This window comes from Bos grunniens, chromosome 3, assembly GCF_055505025.1.
Source record: "Bos grunniens cultivar Pamir isolate PY7600 chromosome 3, Bosgru_T2T1.0, whole genome shotgun sequence".
NCBI lineage: Eukaryota > Metazoa > Chordata > Mammalia > Artiodactyla > Bovidae > Bos > Bos grunniens.
The window spans coordinates 82,021,955-82,047,831 of record NC_141167.1 but is presented as its reverse complement, the minus strand read 5'-3'; the positions used below and the strand labels follow the sequence as shown (position 1 = coordinate 82,047,831).

Sequence of the window (25,877 nt, the reverse complement as noted above, 5' to 3'; positions counted from 1 at the left end):
TGGGCACGTCATTTTGAGGAAGAGTTACTCCCCTATCAGTAATGTTACTGAAAGCTTGTCCTCTCTGTACACTGAAGCTGAATCCAATCCAATCCTGGAGACAGAGGTTGAGGTGAAGTAGGAAAAAATAGCTTTATTATTTTGCCTGGCAAAGGGAGACACACCAGGCTTCTGCCTCAAAAATCTATGTGTCTCAACCCTAGAGAACTTAAGGAGGGTTTTTATAACAGTGAGTCAAAGGTGGATTCCCTGACAAGATTAGGGTGTTAGCAGGGCCTGCACTCTCCTAATCTCATCTCAGGTGGTCCTTCTCCTAATCTTGAGTGAGTGAAAGTTGCTCAGTTGTGTCCGACTCTTTGTGACCCTGTAGATTATACAATCCATGGAATTCTCAAGGCAAGAATAGTGAAGTGGGTAGCCTTTTCCTTCTCCAGGGGATCTTCCCAACCCAGGGATCGAACCAGGTCTCCTGCATGGCAGGCGGATTCTTTACCAGCTGAGCTATCAGGGAAGCCCTCCTGATCTTAATGAGCTTCTTTCTTCCCTTTCATCTTGTGTCAGGTGACTTCTTAGCTGCTTGTTCCTTGATCAGCAACTGTTCAAATCAGCCCTTTGAAACTCAGAGATTCATGGAGGCTGGAGTTTTGCCTCCAAGAAATAAGGTACAGAAAGGCTTCTATGTCTGGGAGCCCCGCAAGGCTCCACTCGGTTTCAATAATTTAGGGGAGCCTGGTGGGCTACAGTCCATGGGGTCACAGTTAGACACGGCTGATTAACACTTTCACTTTCAGGGTATAGGTATTTGGATTATGCTGTATGACCTATGGAATATACTTACCACCATACTCGACATGTACATGTTCTTGTGAAATATTTTCTCTTATTATTATTTTCCATGATAGATTATTAGGATGTTTATAGGTCTCTGTTTTCCTTGGAACACACAGGCTATGTGTGCTTATCCAGTGTTATTAACGCTAGTGCCTACTTTAACTTTGAAAAATACCCAAGTTTGGATGCTAATATTTTATGCTCACCTTTGTTGGCCTCCCATACACTTGAGTCTACTTCCTAAAATCCATCACCTACTTTCTGTCCTCTTTTTCTTTGCTTCTGTAAAAGTTCTCAGATTTTTTTGCATAGATTACCACTTTAGCCTTTTAGCTACTCCCATTGCCTCCAGTAGTGCCCTTTCATCCTATCTCAACATTGACAGCAGACTAACTAAGTTCAAATACATTCATATCACTAAGATTGTTCAAAGACTTTCCAGAGCCATCTTTATACTTTTTTTTTTTTATCATGGTAGATACAATTCATGATCTAAAACCTGTCTACATCTTTCAACAGGTCAGTACCTTGAAGATCTGTTTTCTGGGCACAATGAAATAATGGCGTTGCTATTTTTTTCAAATAATATTGGCAATGCTTTCCCTAAAATTAGTCAGTGTATGAAAATGACAACCAGGAACTCATTTTCCAATGAGAAAATGAATCATCATTATCAAGCTAAAATCTCTAACCCATTTCTGAAAACTGTAATAAAATATATTTAAAAGCTTAGATTTATAAAAATTGATAGTATTAGGGTGCACAATAATTAAAATGTCTCCATTGCTAAACTATCAATATGTTTGTTAATCAAGCAGTTGACTTTTATGTGATACATACATTGTTTGTATGTCAGGCCATAAATGTTAAGATTTACAATATAGCAAGGCAAAGCTAAACTAAATAAATGAATTTTTGTTAGAACAAAATTCATGAAAAATATTAAATAAGAAAAAAAAAAGTGACTCCACAAAAAAAATTTACTCCCAAGTGAGAAAGAAAATTGAGGAGTGAAAAACTTTGAGGAGGGAGAAGGAAATAGGCTTGATGTAGACACAGGTTGTCAAGAGCTGTGTAAGTTTATGGTGCTGGTTTTTTGTATGACCACATCTTCAGTTGTCTTGATGTGCTGGTAGCAATTCTAACAAGCTTAAATTCTGGATGCTATGGTAACTTTATCAACTTTTCCAGGAAATACCAAATGTTTTCCAGAGGGGCCGCACCATTTTACATTCCTGCCAGCAGTAAACTGATAATTCTAGTTTCTAAATATCTTTGTTAAAACTTGTCAGTTTTCTTTTCCTTAAGAAAAAAAATTGCCTTCCTAGTGGGTATAAAGTGTTATTTCATTATGGTGTTAACACTTTTCCTGATGATTAATAATGCTGAGTATTTTTTTCTAGGGCTTATTGACTAGTTGTGTATCTTCTTTGGAAAAATGTCTAAGTTTACTAATTTTTAAATTGGGTTATTTGTCTTTTGTGTTGAGTTATAAGAATTGTTTATATATGAGTACTATCCCATTGTCAATTATATGATTTGCAAATATTGGCTCCCCTTCCAGGGTTACCTTTTCACTTTTTTGATGGTTTCCTTTGAGCCAAAGTTTTTAATTTCAGTAAAGTTCAACTTATTTGTATTTTCTTTTGTGGCTTGTGCTTTTGATGTCATAATTAAGAAGTCTTTGTCTAATCCAAGGTCCAATAAATTTACATCTATCTTTCTTCCCATGAGTTTTCTAGTTTTAGCTCTTATATTTAGGTTTCTGATTCATTTTAAGTTAATATTTATATTTTGTGTGAGATATGGGTCCAAATTCATTGTTTTGAATATGGATATCCAGTCATGCCTCAGACTATTTATAGGAAATGCTATTCTTTTCCTATTGAATGATCTTGGCATCCTGAATGAAAATTGGTTGACCACAGATACATGGGTTTATAACAGCATTACTCGTAATAACCAAAAAGTATAAACAATAGCAATGTCCATTAACTGGTAAATAAAGTAAACATTTTATACACATACAATGCAATATTATATAGACATGGGATAATATTCAGCTTTAAAAATGAAGGAAATCCTGACTTTTACAATGATATGAATGAAACTAGAGGACATTATGCTAAGTGAAATACACCGGATACAGAAAGACAAATATTGTATGGTCTCTGTTATAAGAGGAATCTAAAATTCATAGAAGCGGATAACAGAACGGCAGTTGCCAGGGCCTGGGGTGGGGGAAATAGGGAGAGGTGATCAAAGGATATGAAGTTTCCATTATGCAAGATAAATAAATTCTGGAGGTGTAATGTAGAGCAGTGTGTTAGTATTCACAATATTAAATAAAACAATATTTTAATTGCATACTTGAAATTTGGTGTGTAGATCACACGCACACAAAAAAACAATGGCAACTCTGTAAGGTAATGGATATGTTAATTAGCTGGATCATGGGGATTATTCCACAAGGTATATATATTATAAAATTGTCTTATACTTTAAATATATACAGTTTTTATTTGTAAATTATAGCTCAATAAAGATGGAAAAACGTGCAAATACTTAGACCTGGATACTAGCATATAACAGAGGCTCAATAAGCTTTTTCTTTTTCTTTTGTGAAAAGCAATTTATACAATAAGCTTGTTGTAAATCTTCTTTTGTCCATTTACATGTTATAGTTCATTATGATGCCACAGGTCCCTGATCAGAAAAACATTATTAAAAACACAAAATTAATTAAAGAAGTCAGAGACAGAAGGTCACATATTATATGATTCCATTTATATGAAATATCCAGAATAGGCAGATACATAGAAACGGAAACAGAGTGGTGATTGTCAGAGACTGTAGGGAAGATGATGAGAATGTCTACTTAATGGATTTTCATTTGAGGTGATGAAAAAGTCCTGGAACTAGATAGTGGTGATGGTTGCACAACATTCAGGCCACTGAGTTGTACACTTTTAATGGGTTAAATGATATACCTTGTATGTATTTTACCACAGTAAAGGAGCTAAATTCATTGGATTCCAACAGAAATCAACTTTTACTAAAGCGGTTATAAGATGACTAAAAATAAGCCTTTTTGTGTGTGTGTAAAAAAAGAATGAATATAGATGTATGCTACAACATGGGTGAACCTTAAAACAAAGTGAAAGAAGCTGGTCACAAGGAACAACAGAGTCTAAGATTCCATTTATATTAAACAACAAACACATACAGACATGCAAATTACAGAGACACAAAGTAAATTATCAATAGTTATTGCCTAAGGTTGGGAGACGAGGGCTCAGGAGTTGGGGGCCAAGTAGTGCGAGTTTTCTTTTTGAGGTAGTGAACATGTTCTAAAGTTGACTGTGGTGATTGATGTTTGCATAACTTTATGAATATAAATATGATAGAATTGTTCACCATATATGGGTTAATTGCATGAAACATGGATTATAACCCCAAAAATTTGTAAAAGAAATTTTATGACCTTGAAAAGATAAGTGGTAAAGGGAATATTTAAGACCAACTATCCAGTTCAGAGGAATTGATGGTTTCCATCATTTTGCTGCATCTGAAAGAGCTCTATCACAAAAGGGGTTTGTAAATAATCAGGGCACATTGATGCTCTAGCATGAAAGAATTGCAAAATGCAGTTTTGTTCATATTCTTGTTACTGATTTTCTTTGTATGGTGCCATAGTGTTTCCATTTTAATCACTTTTGTCATGCCCCTTGCTACCTTTTGTGTGAATTTTATTTCAATTTTTTTTTTCTTAACTTTTGTAATTCATTATAAAACTCAGGAAAAAACAAAAGCTAAAAATGAAACAGTTGAAACCTTCAAGATAGTGACAGAGAATATTATAGACTGCATAATGGAGTGTAACTGCTTCTCTTAGGACAAGGAGCAGTGAAGATGTGTGTTCCCTGTTTATACTTAATGTGATTTTAAAAATATCTACACATAAATCTGACATTCTACCAATTATATTTTAGAATATAACTGGCAACTTCCCACACAGTATTTTGCATTTTAGTTCATAAATATAACATTTTTCTTATTTAAATTTTGACTCAAAACTTTTAACTGAAAGATATATTTGTTCTATGAAATTTAGTCATAAAAATAACAGAACTATTGATATTTTACTGGGAAATCATGAAGAGGAAATAGTTACTCCACAGAAACCTGTATGTACTTCCCCAGATATAGCCTAGTTTTCTTTGTTCCTATAACTGTGAATAATCCCTCTCTCCCCCTATCACCACCATCTTTCACATCTGCAAAATATATTTCCATATTTTGAGACATATTTTATCTTTTGTACTTATCTGAGACAAAATTCCCCTGAGTTGTACAAGTCTGCCTAATCTGGATTAGGTGTATATCCTACATTCTCCTTTTACCTCTGTTGTGCCTATGACAGTATAGTACTTAGTTGTTTATTTATTTGTCTTTATTTCATATACTACTTACATTCCCTGAGGGCAGGACTAATATCTACCTCATTTCTGAATCCCTACATCTAGCAGAACACCTAGCCCTTGGTAGCACTCTAAAACATTCACGGAGTGAAGGAAGGAAGGAATCCAAACTGAGCAATTATCTATAACAAGCCTGTGGCTCAGGAGAGAAGCTAAAGCTGCTGATCCATATTTATAAATCTGAGTAGAGCAGGTAGTTGAAGCTTTATGAGTGGATGAGATCACTCCCAGAGAATGTAAATAGCATGGGTTCTCAAATATGGCTACACTTTCAAATTACCTAGGGAGCTTTAAAAAAAATAAAAACACCCAGGATCCACCCCAGGAATTCTGAAGCAACATCTCTGTGGGTGGAGCCAAACAATACTGTTCGTAACCTTCCCAGGTGATTCTAATGCAAAGTCAGAGTTAAATCCTGGTAGAGTTAAAAAAAAAAAAAAAAAAAAAATTAAGACATCACCTGATGCAAAAGACATTATCTTCAGGATAAAAAAATATCTAAAGATCAGGATAAGAAAGAGTAGAAACAAAAAATGAACAAAGAATTTAAAATTTTAAATCAAACAAGCAGATAAATAAGAAACTGAGAAAGATAATTCAAAAAGGTTAGAGATCTGAAAGCTGTATTGTCACAGAAGCCTGGAGATGAGGGAGTCCCAAGAAGGAAGAGTTGTGTATAAAGTGTAAAATGCCAGACAGATTCCCTGGACATTGTAAACTAAAACACAGAAAGAAAGAGACAGACTTAGGAGTTAAATGGCAATTTCTATTAAAGCTATTTAGGTAGTTAGTGACTGCAGCCATGAAATTAAAAGATGTTTGCACCTTGAAAGAAAAGCTATGACAAAACTAGACAGCATATTAAAAAGCAGAGACATTACTTTGCCAACAAATGTCCATGTAGTCAAAGCTATGGTTTTTCAAGTAGTCATGTATGGATGTGAGAGTTGGACCGTAAAAAAGGCTGAGCACCAAAGAATGGATGCTTTCAAACTGTGGTGCTGGAGAAGATGCTTGAGAGACCCTTGGACTACAACGAGATCAAAGCAGTCAATCCTAAAGGAAATCAACCATGAATATTCATTGGAAGGATTGATGCTGAAACTCCAATACTTTGGCCACCTGATGTGAAGAGCTGACTCATTGGAAAAGACCCTGATGCTGGGGACACTTGAAGTCAGGAGGTGAAGGGGAAGACAGAGGATGAGATGGTTGGATGCCATCACTGATTCAATGGACGTGACTTCCAGGAGATTGTGTAGGACAGGGAAGCCTGGCATATTGCAGTCTATGGGGTCTCAAAGAGTCAGAAATAACTGAGTGACTGAACAATGACAACTAGGTGGTTGGATGCTAAGAAAAGAGCCCAAATTATAATAAATTCAAGAATAAGTTAAACACAAAAACTACAAAGTTACCTAAAAATTATAAGAAATATTTATTATAAAGTATTTTCAAGGAATTGTTAATGTGCACTGTATTTTTAAGATATAATTCTTTATTATTCCATATTATTCTATAAATGTTCACAAAAAAATATGCTATAATCCTAAAAATATAATGTATTTCTCCAAATAGTGTGAATCACCTTCTATGTAATCAGAAGCTATAGTGTATGTAGGTAAACAGTTGTAAAGTTTTGAGAAGGGAACAAAGAGAAGGAAACTAATCTATTTCTTATTATTCTACTGAAAAATACAAAAAAAAAGCTGCTTTGCATGTATTTTTATCAGATAAAGACTATCTGTCACCTTATTTGCTGCTATCTCAATTGTAAATACCAGGACTTTCCTGATCATGAGACAGAAGACAGATGTGAGCCCCTCTCCAGTGTAAGGCAATTGGAGATTCACTCCCTATGGACTGAAACTCCAAGAGGAGAATAGCAGAATACAAGGGAGAAGGCTGGGCCCTGCCCAGACCATGTATTTCTTATTCTTGAAGTCAGGCGATCTCCCTGACCATATATGCACAGAAAAGACTCCTTGGAGGCCAAAGGGGAGTTACATCAAGGTATGGCCTCTACCTATACACCTTTTCAGTAAAATTCATCTTGGCTAAGGGATAAGTGTGCACACATGGGAGAATCCTGAGATTTAATACCAGGGAAGCCCAGAAGAAATGTCCCAAAAAAGTAATTCAAGCTGCTACAAGGGTGTGACTCAGGGACTCTCTCTCTGAGTTTGCCCATGTGTCTATCCACATATACCATACATTTTCCCCCCTTAATAAGTCCTTTACTTGTTTCACTACTTTCTATCTTTGTGGAAATTCTTTTCTGCAAAGCCAAAGGGCCAGGGCCCTTGTCACTGACCACTGGCCTAGTGGCTAGGATCTGGTGCTTTAACTGCCACAACCTGGCCCCAAACTCTGGGATCCCAAGTCTCACTTCAAGCCGTTGCAGGCCAAGGCTACCCGAGATCAATTAGGGTATTTTATTGCTATTATTGACTCTAAAACTAAGATAATGCAAATAAGAAAGTACAGTAAATTGTCAACTTCTAACTAATAAAAAAGTAATTGCTATGTAAATCAAGATATAGACTTAAAACTAATTTGTATCCTGAAGAAGATACTATCGGATCCCAATAAAACTCTATTCAAATAACTTTCAAAACCTATCTTAAGGCACAGGATGCAAATTACAATTGTTTAGAGTCAATACATTTTTTAATTTTGTGCATCACTTTGTACAAAATTAGAAATTCAAAGAGTATAGTTTGATGAATTTATTAGTTAGATTCAATAATGAGATAGGCATATTTTATAGGCCTAAATTGTGACTCCCAATCTTTTGATTTGGAAGGTATCATTTTATCTTTACTTATGTCACACATTAAAGGTATAATGACTTCATTTTTTCATCTTCAGGCAATGGAATATTATACTAGATTTTGTGGGCTCCTTACCAAAACACTAGGTCCAGTGTTGAAATCTTTCAGACTTACATTTAAATTTTAACCATATATCATGAATTTCTAAGTTTTCTAAGAGTATAACTGCAGTTTTCTTATGATTTTTCAACAAAATCAATCTTTGTCTTTTATTTTGTCTCTGCTACTTGGAATGAAAATTCAGCTATATGTAAACTATCCAGTTAGGAAAACCAAGGAAGGCTTAAATAAGTATTAATATAAATAGATTCTCAACTCCAAAAACTAATTCAGTTCAGTTCAGTTCAGTCGTTCAGTCGTGTCTGACTCTTTGCGACCCCATGAACCGCAGCATGCCAGGCCTCCCTGAGTTGAACTCCCGGAGTTCAACCAAACCCACGTCCATTGCGTCAGTGATGCCATCCAACCATCTCATCCTCTGTCGTCCCCTTCTCCTCCTGCCCTCAATCTTCCCCAGCATCAGGGTCTTTTCAAATGAGTCAACTCTTTGCATCAGGTGGCCAAAATATTGGAGTTCCAGCTTCAACATCAGTCCTTCCAATGAACACCTAGGACTGATCTCCTTTAGGATGGACTGGTTGGACCTCCTTGAAATCCAAGGGACTCTCAAGAGTCTTCTCCAATACCACAGTTCAAAAGCATCTATTCTTCGGCTCTCAGCTTTCTTTATAGTCCAACTCTCGCATCCATACATGACCACTGGAAAAACCATAGCCTTGACTAGACAGACCTTTGTTGGCAAGGTAATGTCTCTGCTTTTCAATATGCTATCTAGGTTGGTCATAACTTTCCTTTCAAGGAGTAAGCGTCTTTTAATTTCATGGCTGCAGTCACCATCTGCAGTGATTTTGGAGCCCAGAAAAATAAAGTCAGCTACCGTTTCCACTGTTTCCCCATCTATTTGCCATGAAGTGATGGGACTGGATGCCATCATCTTAGTTTTCTGAATGTTGAGCTTTAAGCCAACATTTTCACTCTCCTCTTTCACTTTCATCAAGAAAAAAATTAGATACTTGGCTTTTGGTTCTCATTTTTGGAGAAAAAAAAATTCCTCGTTCTCCACACCCCCTGCCCCCACCTATATCCCTTTATAGATATCATTCACTTGTTTACTCTCCTTTACAGTTTAGCTTCTAGCCAGGAGCAACTTCTTATTTATCTCTTTCTATTCTCTTTAATGGTGGAGAGTTCTAACCAAACATGGTCCACTGGAGAAGGGAATGGCACACCATTTCAATATTATTGCCTTGAGAACCCCATGAACAGTATGAAAAGGCAAAAAGATAGGACACTGAAAGATGAACTCCCCAGGTCAGTAGGTACCCAATATGCTGCTGGAGCTCAGAGGAGAAGAAAGAATGAAAAGACACAGCCAAAGCAACAACAACACCCAGTTGTGGATGTAACTGGTGATGGAAGTAAAGTCCGATGCTGTAAAATGCAATATTGCATAGGAACCTGGAATATTAGGTCTATGAATCAAGGTAAATTTAAAGTGGTCAAACAGGAGATGGCAAGAGTGAACACTGACATTTTAGGAATCAGTGAATTAAAATGGACTGGAATGGGTGAATTTAACTCAAATGACCACTATATCTACTACTGTGGGCAAGAATCTCTTAGAAGAAATGGAGTAGCCATGATAGTCAACAAAAGAGTCCAAAATGCAGTATTTGGATGAAATCTTAAAAACGACAGAATGATCTCTGTTCATTTCCAAGGCAAACCATTCAATATCACAGTAACCCAAGGCTATGCCCTAACCAGTAATGCTGAAGAAGCTGAATTTGAATGGTTTTATTAAGACCTACAAGACCTTCTAGAACTTACAGCCAAAACAGATGTCCTTTTCATTATAGGGCCCTGGAACGCAAAAGTAGGAAGTCAGAAATACGTGGAATAACAGGTAAATTTGGCCTTGGAATACAGAATGAAGGACAAAGGACGAAGGACAAAGGATAATAAAGTTTTGCCAAGAGAATACACTGGTCATAGCAAGCACCCTCTTCCAACAACACAAGAGGAGACTCTACACATGGACATCACCAGATACTCAACCCCCAAATCAGATTGATTACATTCTTTGCAGCCGAAGATGGAGAAGCTCTATACCGTCAGCAAAAACAAAAAAAGGAGCTGACTGTGACTCAGATCATGAACTCCTTATTGCCAAATTCAGACTTAAATTGAAAAAAGTAGGGAAAACCACCAGACCCCTCACGTATGACCTAAATCAAATCCCTTATTACTACACAGTGGAAGTGACAAATAGATTCAAGGGATTAGATCTGACAGGCAGAGTGCCTGAAGAACTAAGGATGGAGGTTTGTGACATTGTACAAGAGGCAGTGATCAAGACCATCCCCAAGAAAAAGAAATGTAAAAAGGCAAAATGGTTGTCTGAGGAGGCCTTACAAATAGTTGAGGAAAGAAGAGAAGTTAAAGCAAAGGTAAAAAGGAAAGATATACTCATTTGAATGCAGAATTCCAAAGAATAGCAAGGAGAGATAAGAAATCCTTCCTCAGTGTTCAATGCAAAGAAATAGAGGAAAACAATAGAGTGGGAAAGACTAGAGATCTCTTAAAGAAAATTAGATACAAAGGGACCATTTCATGCAAAGATGGACACAGTATAAGACACAAGTGGTATAGACCTAACAGAAGCAGAAAATATTAAGAAGAGGTGGCAAGAATACACAGAAGAACTATACAAAAATGATCTTCACTATCAAGATAATCACGATGGTGTGATCACTCACCTAGAGCCAGATACCTTGGAATGCAAAGTCAAGTGGGCCTTAGGAAGTATCACTACAAACAAAACAGTGGAGGTGCTGGAATTCCAGGTGAGCTATTTGAAATTCTAAAAGATGGAAGGGTGGTCCTAAGATGGCGGAGGAAGAGGACGGGGAGATAACTTTCTCCCCCACAAATTCATCGAAAAAACATTTGAATGCTGAGCAAATTCCACAAAACAACTTCTGAACACCGGCAGAGGACATCAGGCATCCAGAAAGGCAGACCTTTGTCTTCAAAGGGAGGTAGGACAAAAATAAAAGATTAAGAGACAGACAAAAGAGTTAGAGATGGAGACCCGTCCTGGGCAGGAGTCCTAAAAGAGGATAAGTTTCCAGACACTAGGAAATCTGCTCACCAGCGGGTCTGTGGGGAGTTTTGGAATCTCAGAGGTCAACATAACCAGGAGGAAAAATAAATAAACAAATAAATAAAACCCACAGATTACGTCCCTTACAGCAACTCCCAGTGAGAAGTACGCCAGAGGCTCGCATCTGCCACCAGCAAGTGAGGGCTGAACAGGGAGGCATGGACCCAGCCTGAATGCCCTGAGGGCAATCTGAGGAAGCTAACATGAGATTGCAACCCAAACTGTGAGATAGCCAGAAAGAGAGAAAAAAGAGAGAGAGAGAGAGAGAGAAATTTCCTGTGAAAAACACTAACCTAAGGCACTGCGGGCCCACTCACAGAACAAAGGACTGAGTGAATACCAGAGGAGAGCTGCAGACTGGCCCAACCCCCACCAGAGGTAGGCAGCAGCCAGAGCTGGAAAGGGACAATCTCGGCCCCAGAGATGGCATCCTCCATCAAGCTGTGAGCAGGCCCTCAGTTGCTAAACAAGTCTTCCTGGGATCCTGGACGGTTGACATCTGCCAGGAGGGTTGCAACCAGAGATCAGCTCCCTAGAAGAGACACAAAGCACACCTGAGATGGTGCTCCCGCTGCACACCCAGGAAACCGAGCAGCTGGGATGGGGGAGGCAATAAGACAAACCGCACGTGGGGAGTGTGTGCTCACCAAGCATCTTGTCGCCTGAGCTGCTCAGACCTGTGATGGCACAAAACACAGGCCCAACCGAGTTTGTGCCTTTGTGGAGTACCTGAGAACCTGAACCTGAGTGGCCTAGACCTGGGAAGTACACACAAACCAGGGCCCACTTTAGACAGTTCCCCTACAGAGCAACCTGGAGCCTGAGCAGTGTAGACTGGGAAAGCACACATGTCGTGAGCTGGGGCAAACCCATTGTGGCCGAGACACTGCGAGCACTCCCCACACATGCCGGTGATATTAGTTTCCAGTGTTCCTCCCTCCCCACCGCACAACTGAAGAAATGAGCCTAAATAAGTGACCACCTTCGCCCCCTTGTGTCAGGGCAGAAATTAGACGCTGAAGAGACTTGCAAACAGAAGAAGACAAAACAAACAGAGGAACTGCTTTGGAAGCGACAGGTGCAACAGATTAAAACCCTGTAGTTAGCACCGACTACATTGGAAGGGGCCTATAGATCTTGAGAAGTATAGCTGGAACAAGAAACCATCTGAAACTGAACTGACTGACCCCACACTGCCCACAACAGCTCCAGAGAAATTCTTAGATATATTTTTACTATTATCATTTTTTTAATTTATTTTTTTTTTTACTTTTAAGTCCTCTATTACTCCTTTAATTTTCATTTTTATAACCTACTATTACCTTGCCAAAAAAAAGACCCTATTTTTAAAGCAAACTTCATATATTTTTTTTTATAACTTTTGTGATTTTTAAAAAAAATATTGTAGTTTTGAGAGTCTAACCTCTAAATTTTTAATCTTTGTTTTTTGGAATTTGTTATAAATTTTATACCTTTAAGAATCCAATCTTCAGTACCCATTTTTACTTAGGAGTGTGATTATTGGCTTGATTGCCCTGTCCCCCTTTTGACTCTCCTTTTTCTCCCCTGTTGCTGCTGCTGCTAAGTCGCTTCAGTCGTGTCCGACTCTGTGCGACCCCATAGACGGCAGCCCACCAGGCTCCGCCGTCCCTGGGATTCTCCAGGCAAGAACACTGGAGTGGGTTCCATTTCCTTCTCCAATGCATGAAAGTGAAAAATGAAAGTGAAGTCGCTCAGTCGTGTCCAACTCTTTGCGACCCCATGGACTGCAGCCTACCAGGCTCCTTTCCCCCCTAGGTCACCTCTATCTCCTCCCTCCCCCTTCTCTTCCCTACCAAACTCTGTGAATCTCTTTGGGTATTCCATGCTATGGAGAACACTTAGGGAACTGATTACTGGCTAGTTCTGTCTCTCTTCTTTTGACTCTCCCTCTTTTCCTCCTAGTCACCTCTATCTCCGTCCTCCCTCTTCTCTTTTCTATGTTACTCTGTGAACCTCTGGGTGTTCCAGGCTGTGGAGAGCACATAGGGATTTGATTACTGGATAGATTGCTCTCTCCCCTTTTGAGTCCCTTTCTTCTCCCCCTGGTCACCTCTATCTCCCTCCTCCCTCTTCTCTTCTCCATGTAACTCAGAGAACTTTTCTGGGTGTCTCTCATTGTGGAGAATCTTTTCTCCATTAACCTAGGTGTTTTATCGTTGGTATCGTATGGATGGAGAAGTCTTGAGGCTACTGTAGGAATAAGACTGAAAACCAGAGGTAGGAGGCTTAAGTTCAAAACCTCAGAACACCAGAGAACTCCTGACTTCCGGGAATATTAATCAGTAAGAGCTCATCCAAAAACCTCCATACCTACACGGAAACCAAGGTCCACCCAAGAGCCTATAAGTTCCAGAGCAAGACATACCACACAAATTCTCCAGCAACATAGGAACATAGCCCTGAGCTTTAATACACAGGCTTCCCAAAGTCACACCAAACCCACAGACATCTCAAAATTCACTACTGGACACTTCACTGCACTCCAGAGAGAAGAAATCAAGCTCCACCCACCAGAACACCAACACAAGCTTCCCTAACCAAGAAACCTTGACGAGCCACTCGTCCAACCCCACCCACAGGGAGGAACCTCCACAATAAAGAGGAACCACAAATGGCCAGAATGTAGAAAGGCCACCCCAAATACAGCAATCTAAACAAGATGAAAAGGCAGAGAAATACTCAGCAGGTAAAGGAACATGATAAATGCCCACCAAACCAAACAAAAGAGGAGGAGATAAGGAGTCTACCTGAAAAAGAATTCAGAATGATAGTAAAAATGATTCAAAATCTTGAAAATAAAATGGAGTTACAGATAAATAGCCTGGAGACAAGAATTGAGAAGATGCAAGAAAAGTTTAACAATGACCTAGAAGAAATAAAAAAGAGTCAATCAGTAATGAATAACACAATAAATGAGATTCAAAATACTCTGTAGGAACCAACAGTAGAATAACTGAGGCAGAAGATAGGATAAGGGAGATAGAAGGTAGAATGGTAGAAATAAATGAAGCAGAGAGGAAAAAAGAATTCAAAGAAATGAGGACAACCTCAGAGACCTCTGGGACAATGTCAAATGCCCCAACATTCAAATCATAGGAGTCCCAGAAGAAGAAGAAGACAAAAAGAAAGGCCATGAGAAAATACTTGAAGAGCTAATAGTTGAAAACTTCCCTAAAATGGAGAAGGAAATAGCTACCCAAGTCCAAGAAACCCAGAGAGTTCAAAACAGGATAAACCCAGGATGAAACACCCCAAGACACATACTAATTACATTAACAAAGATCAAACACAAAGAACAAATATTAAAAGCAGCAAGGGAAAAACAACAAATAATGCACAAGGGGATTCCCATAAGGAACAGCTGATTTTTCAATAGAACTCTTCAAGTCAGAAGGGAATAGCAGGACATACTTAAAGTGATGAAAGAGAAAAACCTACAACCCAGATTACTGTACTCAGCAAGGATCTCATTCAAATATGAAGGAGAAATCAAAAGCTTTACAGACAAGCAAAAGCTTAGAGAATTCAGCACCACCAAACCAGCTCTTCAACAAGTGCTAAAGGATCTTCTCTAGACAGGAAACACAGAAAAGGTATATAAACTTGAACTCAAAACAACAAAGTAAATGGCAATGGGATCATCAGATCACATCAGTTGCTCACTCGTGTCTGACTTTTTGTGACTCCATGAATCGCAGCATGCCAGGCCTCCCTGTCCATCACCAACTCCTGGGGTTCACTCAGACTCACATCCATCGAGTCGGTGATGCCATCCAGCCATCTCATCCTCTGTCGTCCCCTTCTCCTCTTGCCCCCAAACTCTCCCAGAATCAGAGTCTTTTCCAGTGAGTCAACTCTTCGCATGAGGTGGCCAAAGTACTGGACTTTCAGCTTTAGCATCATTCCTTCCAAAGAAATCCCAGGGCTGAGCTCCTTTAGAATGGACTGGTTGGATCTTCTGGCAGTCCAAGGGACTCTCAAGAGTCTTCTCCAACACCACAGTTCAAAAGCATCAATTCTTCCGCTCTCAGCCTTCTTCATAGTCCAACTCTCACATCCATACATGACCACAGGAAAAACCATAGCCTTGACTAGATGAACCTTTGTTGGCAAAGTAATGTCTCTGCTTTTGAATATGCTATCCAGGTTGGTCATAACTTTCCTTCCAAGGAGTAAGCGCCTTTTAATTTCATGGCTGCAGTCACCATCTGTAGTGATTTTGGAGCCCAGAAAAATAAAGTCTGACACTGTTTCCACTGTTTCCCCATCTATTTCCCATGAAGTGATGGGACTGGATACCATGATCTTTGCTTTCTGAATGTTGAGCTTTAAGCCAACTTTTTCACTCTCCTCTTCCACTTTCATCAAGAGGCTTTTTAGTTCCTTTTCACTTTCTGCCATAAGGGTGGTATCATCTGCATATCTGAGGTTGTTGATATTTATGCCGGCAATCTTGATTCCAGCTTGTGGTTCTTCCAGCCCAGCGTTTCTCATGATGTACTCTGCATAGATGTTATATAAGCAGGGTAACAATATACAGCCTTGACGTACTCCTTTTCCTATTTGGAACCAGTCTGTTGTTCCATGTCCAGTTCGAACTGTTGCTTCCTGACCTGCATACAGGTTTCTCAAGAGACAGGTCGGGTGGTCTGGTATTCCCATCTCTTTCAGAATTTTCCACAGTTTATTGTGATCCACACAGTCAAAGGCTTTGGCATAGTCAATAAAGCAGAAATAGATGTTTTTTTTCTGGAACTCTCTTGCTTTTTCGATGATCCAGCGGATGTTGGCAATTTGATCTCTGGTTCTTCTGCCTTTTCTAAAACCAGCTTGAACATCTGGAAGTTCACGGTTCACATATTGCTGAAGCCTGGCTTGGAGAATTTTGTGCATTACTTTACTAGCATGTGAGATGAGTGCAATTGTGTGCTAGTTTGAGTATTCTTTGGCATTGCCTTTCTTTGGGATTGGAATGAAAACTGACCTTTTCCAGTCCTGTGGCCACTGCTGAGTTTTCCAAATTTGCTGGCATATTGAGTACAGCACTTTCACAGCATCATCTTTCAGGATTTGAAACAGCTCAACTGGAATTCCATCACGTCCACTAGCTTTGTTCATAGTGATGCTTTCTAAGGCCCACTTGACTTCACATTCCTGGATGTCTGGCTGTAGGTCAGTGATCATGCCATCTTGATTATCTTGGTCCACTGGAATATTACTCAGCAGTTAAAAAGAATGTGTTTGAGTCAGTTCTAATGATGTGGATGAAACTGGAGTGTATTATACAGAGTGAAGTAAGTCAGAAAGAAACACACCAATACAGTATATTAACACATATATATGGAATTCAGAAAGATGATAATGATGACCCTATATGTGAGACAGCAAAAGAGACACAGATGTATATAACAGTCTTTTGAACTCTGTGAGAGAAAGCAAGAGTGGGATGATTTGAGAGAATGGCATTGAAACATGTATATTATCATATGTGAAACAGATCACCACTCCAGGTTCAATGCATGAGACAGGGTGCTCAGGGCTGGTGCACTGGGATGACCCTGAGGAATGGGTTGGAAGGGAGGTGGGAAGGGTTTCAGGATGGGGAACACATGTATACCCGTGGCTGATTCATGTCAATGTATGGCACAAACCACTACAATATTGTGAAGTAATTAGCATCCAATTAAAATAAAAAGAAAAAAAATAATAAAATTTATTTGAACCTCCCCCCCCCCCAAAAAAAAAAAATCTTAAAAGATGATGCTGTGAAAGTGCTGCTTTCAATATGTCAGCAAATTGAAAAACTCAAAAGTGGCCACAGGACTGGAAATTTCAGTTTTCATTCCAATCCCAAAGAAAGGTAATGCTAAAGAATGCTCAAACTACTGCACAATTGCACTCATCTCACACACTAACAAAGTAATGCTCAATATTCTCCAAGTCAGGCTTCAACAGTATGTGAACTGTGAACTTCAAGATGTTCAAGCTGGATTTAGAAAAGGCAGAGGAACCAGAGATCAAATTGCCAACATCTGTTTGGATCATCAAAAAAGCAAGAGAGTTCCAGAAAAACATATACTTCTGCTTTATTGACTATGTCAAAGCCTTTGACTGTGTGGACCACAACAAACTGTGGAAAATTCTTCAAGAGATGGGAATGCCAGATTACCTGACTTGGCTCTTGAGAAATCTGCATGCAGGTCAAGAAGCAACAGTTATAACTGAATGTGGAATAACATGGTTCCAAATTGGGAAAGGAGTAGTTCAAGGCTGTATATTGCCACCTTGCTTATTTAACTTATATGCGGAGTACATCATGAGAAATGCTGAGAAGGATGAAGCACAAGCTGGAATCAAAATTGCCAGGAGAAATATCAATAACCTCAGATACACAGATGGCATGACCCTTATGGCTGAAAGTGAAGAACTAAAGAGCCCCTTGATGAAAGTGAAAGAGGAGATATAAAGTTAGCTTAAAACTCAACATTCAGAAAACTAAGATCATGGCATCTGGTCCCATCACTTCATGGCAAATAGATGGGGAAACAGTGGAAGCAGTGGCTGACTTTTTTTGGCCTCAAAAATGACTGTAGATGGTGACTGCAGCCTTGAAATTAAAAAATGCCTGCTCCTTGGAAGAAAAGGTATGACCAACCTAGACAGCATATTAAAAAGCAGAGACATTACTTTGGCGACCAAGGTCTGTTAGCCAAAACCATGGGTTTTCCAGTAGACATGTATGGATATGAAAGTTGGACTATAAAGAAAGCTGAGTGCTGAAGAATTGATGCTTTTGAACTGTGGTGTTGGAGAAGACTCTTGAAAGTCCCTTGGACTACAGGGAGATCCAACCTGTCCATCCTAAAGGAAATCCATCTTGAATATTCATTGGAAAGACTGATGCTGAAGCTGAAACTCCAATACTTTGGCCATCTTATGTGAAGAACTGACTCATTTGAAAAGACCCTGATGCTGGGGAGGATTAAAGGCGGGAGGAGAAGGCGATGACAGAGGATGAGATCGTTGGATGGCATCACTGACTCAATAGACATGAGTTTGAGTAAACTTTGGGAGTTGGGGATGGACAGGATGGTCTGGTGTGCTGCAGTCCATGGGGTAGCAAAGAGTAGGACACGACTGAGAGACTGAGCTGAACTGAATTCTCTTTAATCTCATTCCAGTAGGAATGCAGTCTCTCCTCAACTAAAAGGAAGATGGTTGGGTTCAACTCAGTTCAGTTGCTCAGTCGTGTCCCACTCTTTGCGACCGCATGAATTGCAGCACGCCAGGCCTCCCTGTCCATCACCAACTCCTGGAGTTCACTCACACTCATGTCCATCGAGTCAGTGATGCCATCCAGCTATCTTATCCTCTGTCGTCCCCTTCTCCTCTTGCCCCAAATCCCTCCCAGGATCAGAGTCCTTTCCAATGAGTCAACTCTTCGCATGAGGTAGCCAAAGTACTGGAATTTCAGCTTTAACATCATTCCTTCCAAAGAAATCCCAGGGCTGATCTCCTTCAGAATGGACTGGTTGGATCTCCTTGCAGTCCAAGGGACTCTCAAGAGTCTTCTCCAACACCACAGTTCAAAAGCATCAATTCTTCGGTGCTCAGCTTTCTTCACAGTCCAACTTTCACATCCATACATGACCACTGGAAAAAGCATAGCCTTGACTAGACGGACCTTTGTTGGTAAAGTAATGTCTCTGCTTTTGAATATGCTATCTAGGTTGGTCATAACTTTCCTTCCAAGGAGTAAGCGTCTTTTAATGGCTGCAGCCATTAAAAAAGCAGCTCACACGACTGAGTGACTGAACTGAACTGAACTGAATCACAAGATTGTTGGGTAGTTAGTGACAATATCATGACTAAACTAAACCCAGTTCTCACCATACTCAAACCTTTAGGGCAATTTGATAGTTCCATTTTATTGACTCACTTTCTACATTTGGCTTCTGAGATACCACCCTGTCTCTTTCCCAACCACATATTTGATTCCTCTACATCTCAGAATGTACAGGTTTGGTACATCAAATTGCCTATTCAAAATTCCCCTGGATGTTTGCATGTGTGCTAAGTTGCTTGAGTCATGTTTAATTCTTTGTGACCCCATTTACTGTAGCCTGCCAGGTTCCTCTGTTCATGAAAATTTCCAGGCAAGAATATCAGAGTGGGTTGCCATGCTCTCCTCCAGGATATATTCCCAACCTAGGGATGCAACCCACATCTCATGTCTCCTACATTGGCAGATGGATTCTTTACCATTAGCACCACCTGGGAAGCCCAAATAAAGGAATGTTTAGCTTGATATTTAGCTTGCTTAAATAATGTAACAGGTTCAAAAACAATCTCTTGATTCTCCCACCACTAATAATGAACGGTCTTTCTTTAAAAAAATTTTCCCTTACTTTAGGAGCTCAAGATAAAATCCTGACATCATCTGTGGCTTATCTGTTTCTCACATACTTCACATCCAATTCAGAAGTATGTTGTGTACCATCAGTTTATAGCCAGTATTGATCTTTCCTCACCAACTTTTAAGATACTATTATAGTTCAACCAACCATCATTTCTTGCCTCTTTCATTGTATTGCCTTCTTATTCTATTTCTCTACATTCACTTTTATTCCTTAAAGGTTTTTTTTTTTTTTTTAATATTTTTCATTTACTTAAAACCCTTAAAAATCCTCTTATACCAAAGTAAAATCCAGTGTCTTTATAATTGCCTATAAAAACCTAAATGATTTGGTCCCCAATTCCACTTTATGGCTTATATCATTTTGCACTTTTCCTTGTTCACTCTGCTCCAGGTAAACACTCTTTCCTCTGCTGATATTTTCCAAATATGCATGCTTTCCATCAGGAAAGTCCAAGAAGGTACCTGGACCTGAATGCACATCATTTGCCTTGGATACTCAGCATATTTCTGTATTTTTCTTCCCTCAGACATTGGCATCTAAGTCTTAGCAATTCTCATGCTGACAACCAAACAGCATCAACTTCTCATCTTATCCTTTCATTCTTACCAGTTCTCACAGCCCATTTGCTTGATCCTGCCTTGGAAATGTGAAGGTATAGAAATTATCAGCAGTGCTTTTGCCAGTCATTTTTTCCTTGATATTTTCTTTGTATTTCTCTTCAATAGTTGTTTGACTCAGCATCTTTCTGTCTGCTCTACACAATGAAAATACAAATTAAATAAGAATACAAAAAAATTGTTAAATTATTAAATAATATAAATTCCAAATCTATTCCAAAATATACTTACATTAAAGAAAATATGCACTTCAGAAAGAGATTTATGGTGACTGGGCAGTTTCATAACATCTAGGCATTCCAGAAAGGAGCTAAGATTTTTGCATCCATTCACAGTTTGTAACGAGTTTCTAATCACCCATCTGCAAGCTACATTGAGCACATCAGTAGCATCACCTGTGCATGAGACTGACTTTGGGACTGACTCTGGGAAAAGAGAAAGCAGCATGCTTTAGCCTCAATTCTGAGTTCATGACGACTTCTCAAGAATCTCATCAGCAACCTATACAGCACAGCTTCAAAAAAGGTAAACATGTTAAGGTAAGTGGATAACTCTTGATAACCCCAAACACATTATCTTGCTGTATTTATGTGGAACTCTCTGTCTACCACAGGCTGTGTGAAGAGGTTCTTCCTCAAAACAACATACTCACAGGACTCTGGAGGACCCAGTGGGACTGAGGGGAGCCTGAGGACTGGGAAAGAGGCTTCCTTTTTGTTTCAGGTGGAGACAAACTTATAACACACAGTACAGAATGCTGTAGTCTTCTCATAATCTCTGGCACAAAACTTCATGCTGTCTTCAACTTTATTCTGGAAGCCATCCTTGTCCTGCAAATGAGGTTCTGCAGCTTCAATATTTGGTGGATAATCAAAATGCAAAAGATCAGTTAACAATGAGTTGAATCTCCAAACAACATTCCTCAGTGTCCTCCTGAGAGCCCAGCCAGTGCTGTCAATCAAACACTCTCTCAATAAACCTAGACATATTTTACCTGTCTCTGTGATGTTGGGGTGCTATAACTTGCTGTAACCTGATGAAGCATCTCACTGTGGGAGGCACCATGTTATACACATCAGGAACTTCAATTTCAAACAAATTTTCTACCCTGGTAGTAACCCTCATCTATCAAAAAACACAAAACAACAACAACAATCCTGGGGTTTACAATTAGCTGAAAACAATGAAGCTTACTTGGATGAAGAAAATGCACTTTATACCTACAAGGTAAATCAGTTTCAACCTCTAACAGGTAGCCTTTCTCTCACAGAAACCTGATGGGTGGAATCAGAGGCTGTGTCTATGCTTGGGACTCTTTGAGATAATTATCCTGATTCAGTTGTCTTGCCAGCATCAGCATTATGGCTACCTTACTCTGGTCACCATGAGACAGGCGAGGCAGGATATGGGACAAGAAGTGGCCAGGCACACAGTAGGACCAGAGTGGTGAGGAAGAGACTCAGCTGCTCCCTTTTTCCTTGGTAGTCTTTCTTTAGAGCTGAAAGAAGCTAATCTCCACACACCTCCCAGCCCCCAAATTGACTGGAATCCAGAAATCAGTAGATATAGCAATTAAAGAGTTAAACTCAGAGAAATATTTGGTAGTACCCGAATCAATAAAATTACCTCTTCTTTGAAACTTACTGCTTCTACAATTAAAATTCTGTAGTGAAAACTGAAGTATGTAGTGGCATAATAAAGTCCACTTTTCTTGTGACGGTCACTGTTCAAAGTGACCCCCATGATCCCTGACTCTGGATATTCACATCATTGTGTAGTTCTCTCTGATATTGTGTCATAATTGGCTTGTGTGCCCTATAAAATATGACAGAAGTGATGGTGTACAATTTAGAAGTTTAAGGCATAATAGAAATGATGGCATTTACTTCTTGTTCTGTCTTGGATTATGTGGCTAGGGGGAAGCCTGCTGCTGTGTCATGAGGTCACTTGATATACTATGAGGAGATCCACTTATGTATTATGCCAAAAGCCCTATGAATGACCCATCTTATGAGAAGATCCTCTGTCTCCTGTCTAGTCAGCAGATACCTGCAGCCCCTATCAGGTCTCTCATGAGAGGCCATGTCCAGTCAACCAAGTTATTCATGAATTCCTAACTCACAAAAACTGTAAGATACTAATTTTTACTGTTTTAGTCCTTCATTTAGGGGATTGATTTTTGGAGATTAATTTGTTGTGCAGTAATGGGTAACTGGGACTTTCCAGGTGGCTCAGATGGTAAAGAATCCATCTGGAAGGCAGAAGACCTGGTTTTGAACCCTTGGTTGGGAAGTTTCCCAGAGAAGGAAATGGCAACCCACTCCAGTATTCTTGCCTGGAGAATTCCATGGACAGAGGAGATTGATGGGCTACAGTCCATGGTGTCACAAAGAGTTGGACACGACTGAGTAATTAACACAAATACAATGGGTAACTAGTATACTTCTCAAAATTAATGTCTTAAATGCTAGTTTAGTGCATATCTGAATAACTTAAAAATCAGATGACTCTCCAGCATAGAAACTTAGTGATTGCCCCTCACTGTAGATGCTCCAAAAGGTCAGACACTCACTTTTCCAACATTTTCAATACTGAACACTGTATCTATATGTTAGATAAGCTCGTCCAATTTCACCTGGGACTTTGAGTCAAAAGTTATTTATATAATCAATTAAAGGTGATGGAAAACAAATTCTAATAATAGCTTCAGAGACTGTAGCAACTTCAAGCATCCTGGTGTGCCAGGGCCACAGAGCCAGTAGCCATACCCACTGCCTAGTGCTAGTTGCAATCAAAGTTACAATTTCCAGTGTTCAGCTGTAGAAACAGGAGTCTTCACCCAACTGATCCAGTGGTGAAAATTGGCTGTGGCTTGCACTTTCACTTTTCTATTATTGTTGCCAGTTTTCTAAGCCTGATAATATAGAATTCCAGCAAATTTATTCATATATCAGTTGAGGTAACTGTAGCTGCTTGAATAAACCACTCAAAGCTTCAGTGGTTTAAAATATAGAAGTTTATTTCTCATCAAGTCACTGAACTTCGAGGATTTTTAGTTAGTAGATAGCTTGGATTGTTTCCATCTTGATACTCTGTCACTCCCTAAGACTGTCAGCATCTGCAGTTAAAGCAAGAACAAACAGGAATGAAGAAGTTACTCTATTTTAAAGTCATTCTATGAAGCAATTACACATCACTTATCCTCACCTTCTTAGATGAGACCCAGACACCAGACCCACACGGATTCACAGGTGAAGGGTGATATAGTTCATAATTTGCAGCAATTTCTTAGCAACAACTCTTTTCAACAGATTAGAAAGTACAAAACCTGTGTCATAATTATCCATTTTTGTCACATTGTGCCATGAGTGTGTTAGAATAAGTTTGTTTGCTTTGCTTAAATCTGCCAGAGGTAGATTGTTTGCAACTGGGAATCCTGCCTAATATAGCTGTATTCTCAGTACTTGATCAAAATCAACCTATAATTGGACCACTTAATATAAATTACGTTGAATTAACTCTTTTTATGTTATTGAATTTCTTATTTTAATAATAAATGGGTTATTTATCAATAAATAGCTCTCATCTGTGACACTAAACAGATGACTGTTTTAGTGACTCCATAACACTAAAAAAGTTGCAAGCCTCTGCTTGTGGTGTATACACTTAGAAACAAGGAAGTTCTCATAGTTATAAACAAATTGTCAGTTATGGCAACATTATATTTGAAAAATCTCTAGAAGAAACTTATTTATTTTACTTCCATTAATCAACAATACCAATATCCAACACTACATAAGTATACATTTTTTCAGAAATTATTTCAAATAAGTGGAGACAATTTCCCCAGAAATAGTTGAGAATTATTTAATATTATATATTATATTGCCTTAGTCATATAAATAATTAGAGTTATGTAATTTTTTATTGCTATGGAGAATCTCTATGAGTAATAAATACAGCTTAAAATTGTATTATTGTTCCTTAAACTTTTTTATTGGAAAAAAAAATTATTGTTAGGAGAAAAAAAGATAATACACAGATTTGGAGAAAATTTTGGCAAACACATAGCTGATAAAGTACTGGTATTAAAAACATACAAATATCTCTTAAAACTCAAGAATTAGAAAACAACCCAATTTAGAACTGGCAAAAGTTCTAAAATGACATCTCACCAAAGAAGACATACAGACAGCAATAAGCATATGAAAAGATGCTCAAGTTTGCTAATTATTGGAGACATCAAATCAAATCTACAATGAGAGATCACCTCACACCAGTCAGAACAGCCATCACTAAAAATCTACAAATAATAAATGCTGGAGAGGATGTGGAAGAAAAGGAACCTTCATATATTATTGATGGGAATGTAAATTGGTACAGTCACTTTGGAGAATAGGATGGAGATTCCTTAAAAAACTAAACATAGTTACTCTCTGATCCTAAAATCCCCTTCCTGGCCATGTATCAGGAGAAAACTCTAATTTCAAACTATACATGACTATTTCATTTAGATTAAAACCCTCTGAGTCCAACCATGTTGCTGCAAATGGCAAAATGTCATTCTTTATTATGGCTGAGTAGTATTCCATTCGGAGGAGGCAATGGCACCCCACTCCAGTACTCTTGCCTGGAAAATCCCAGGGACGGAGGAACCTGGTAGGCTGCAGTCCGTGGGGTCGCTAGAGTCGGACATGACTGAGCGACTTCACTTAAACTTTTCACTTTCATGCACTGGAGAAGGAAATGGCAATCCACTCCAGCGTTCTTGCCTGGAGAATCCCAGGGACGGGGAAGCCTGGTGGGCTGCCGTCTATGGGGTCGCACAGAGTCAGACACGACTCAAGCGACTTAGCAACAGCAGCAGCAGCAGCAGCAGCAGTATTCCATTGTATATTTGTACCACATCTTCTTTATCCATTTATCTGTTGATGGACACTTAGATGCTTTCATATATTGGCAATTGTAAATAGTTGCTGCTATGAAAATTGCGATGTGTGTATCTTTTAAAATTGGTGCTTTTGCTTATTTTCAGATAGTTACTCCAAATACTCCAATTCACTCCAAATTATGCCAAAGTAGAATTTCTGGGTCATGTGCTAGTTTTGTTTTTAATTTTTTGAGAAACTTCCATACTGTTTTCCACAGTGGCTGCACCAACTTACATTCTTTCCAACAGTGCATGGGGGTTTCTTTTTCTCCACATCCTTGCCAACCATATCTCATGAAGGTTTGGATTTGTATTTCCCTGATGATTAGGCCAAGTGTCTGTTGACCCTATGCACATCCTTTTTGGAAAAATGTCTATTCAGATCTTCTGCCTATTTTTTTCCCCCACATTGCACAGTATGCCCAACTTCCCCAACCAGGGATCACATCCATGCCCCATGCAGTGGAAGTATGGAGTCTCAACCACTGGACTGATG

General features: G+C 39.0%; 1 long non-coding RNA gene and 1 pseudogene across 2 annotated transcripts; both read right to left on the bottom strand.

The window, feature by feature from the left end:
• Positions 1-3,331: 3,331 nt before the first annotated feature.
• Positions 3,332-20,876, bottom strand: LOC147375926 (uncharacterized). The gene is made up of 3 exons (XR_015161615.1): positions 20,683-20,876; positions 20,441-20,588; positions 3,332-3,537 (listed from the first exon to the last, which is right to left on the bottom strand). It is a non-coding gene; the product is annotated as an uncharacterized LOC147375926 (long non-coding RNA).
• Positions 20,877-21,100: 224 nt separating this feature from the next.
• On the bottom strand, positions 21,101-21,811 carry LOC147375925 (NEDD8-conjugating enzyme UBE2F pseudogene; annotated as a pseudogene). Its single transcript, XR_015161614.1, has one exon. The product of XR_015161614.1 is annotated as an NEDD8-conjugating enzyme UBE2F pseudogene (transcript).
• Between the last annotated feature and the right edge of the window lie 4,066 nt (positions 21,812-25,877).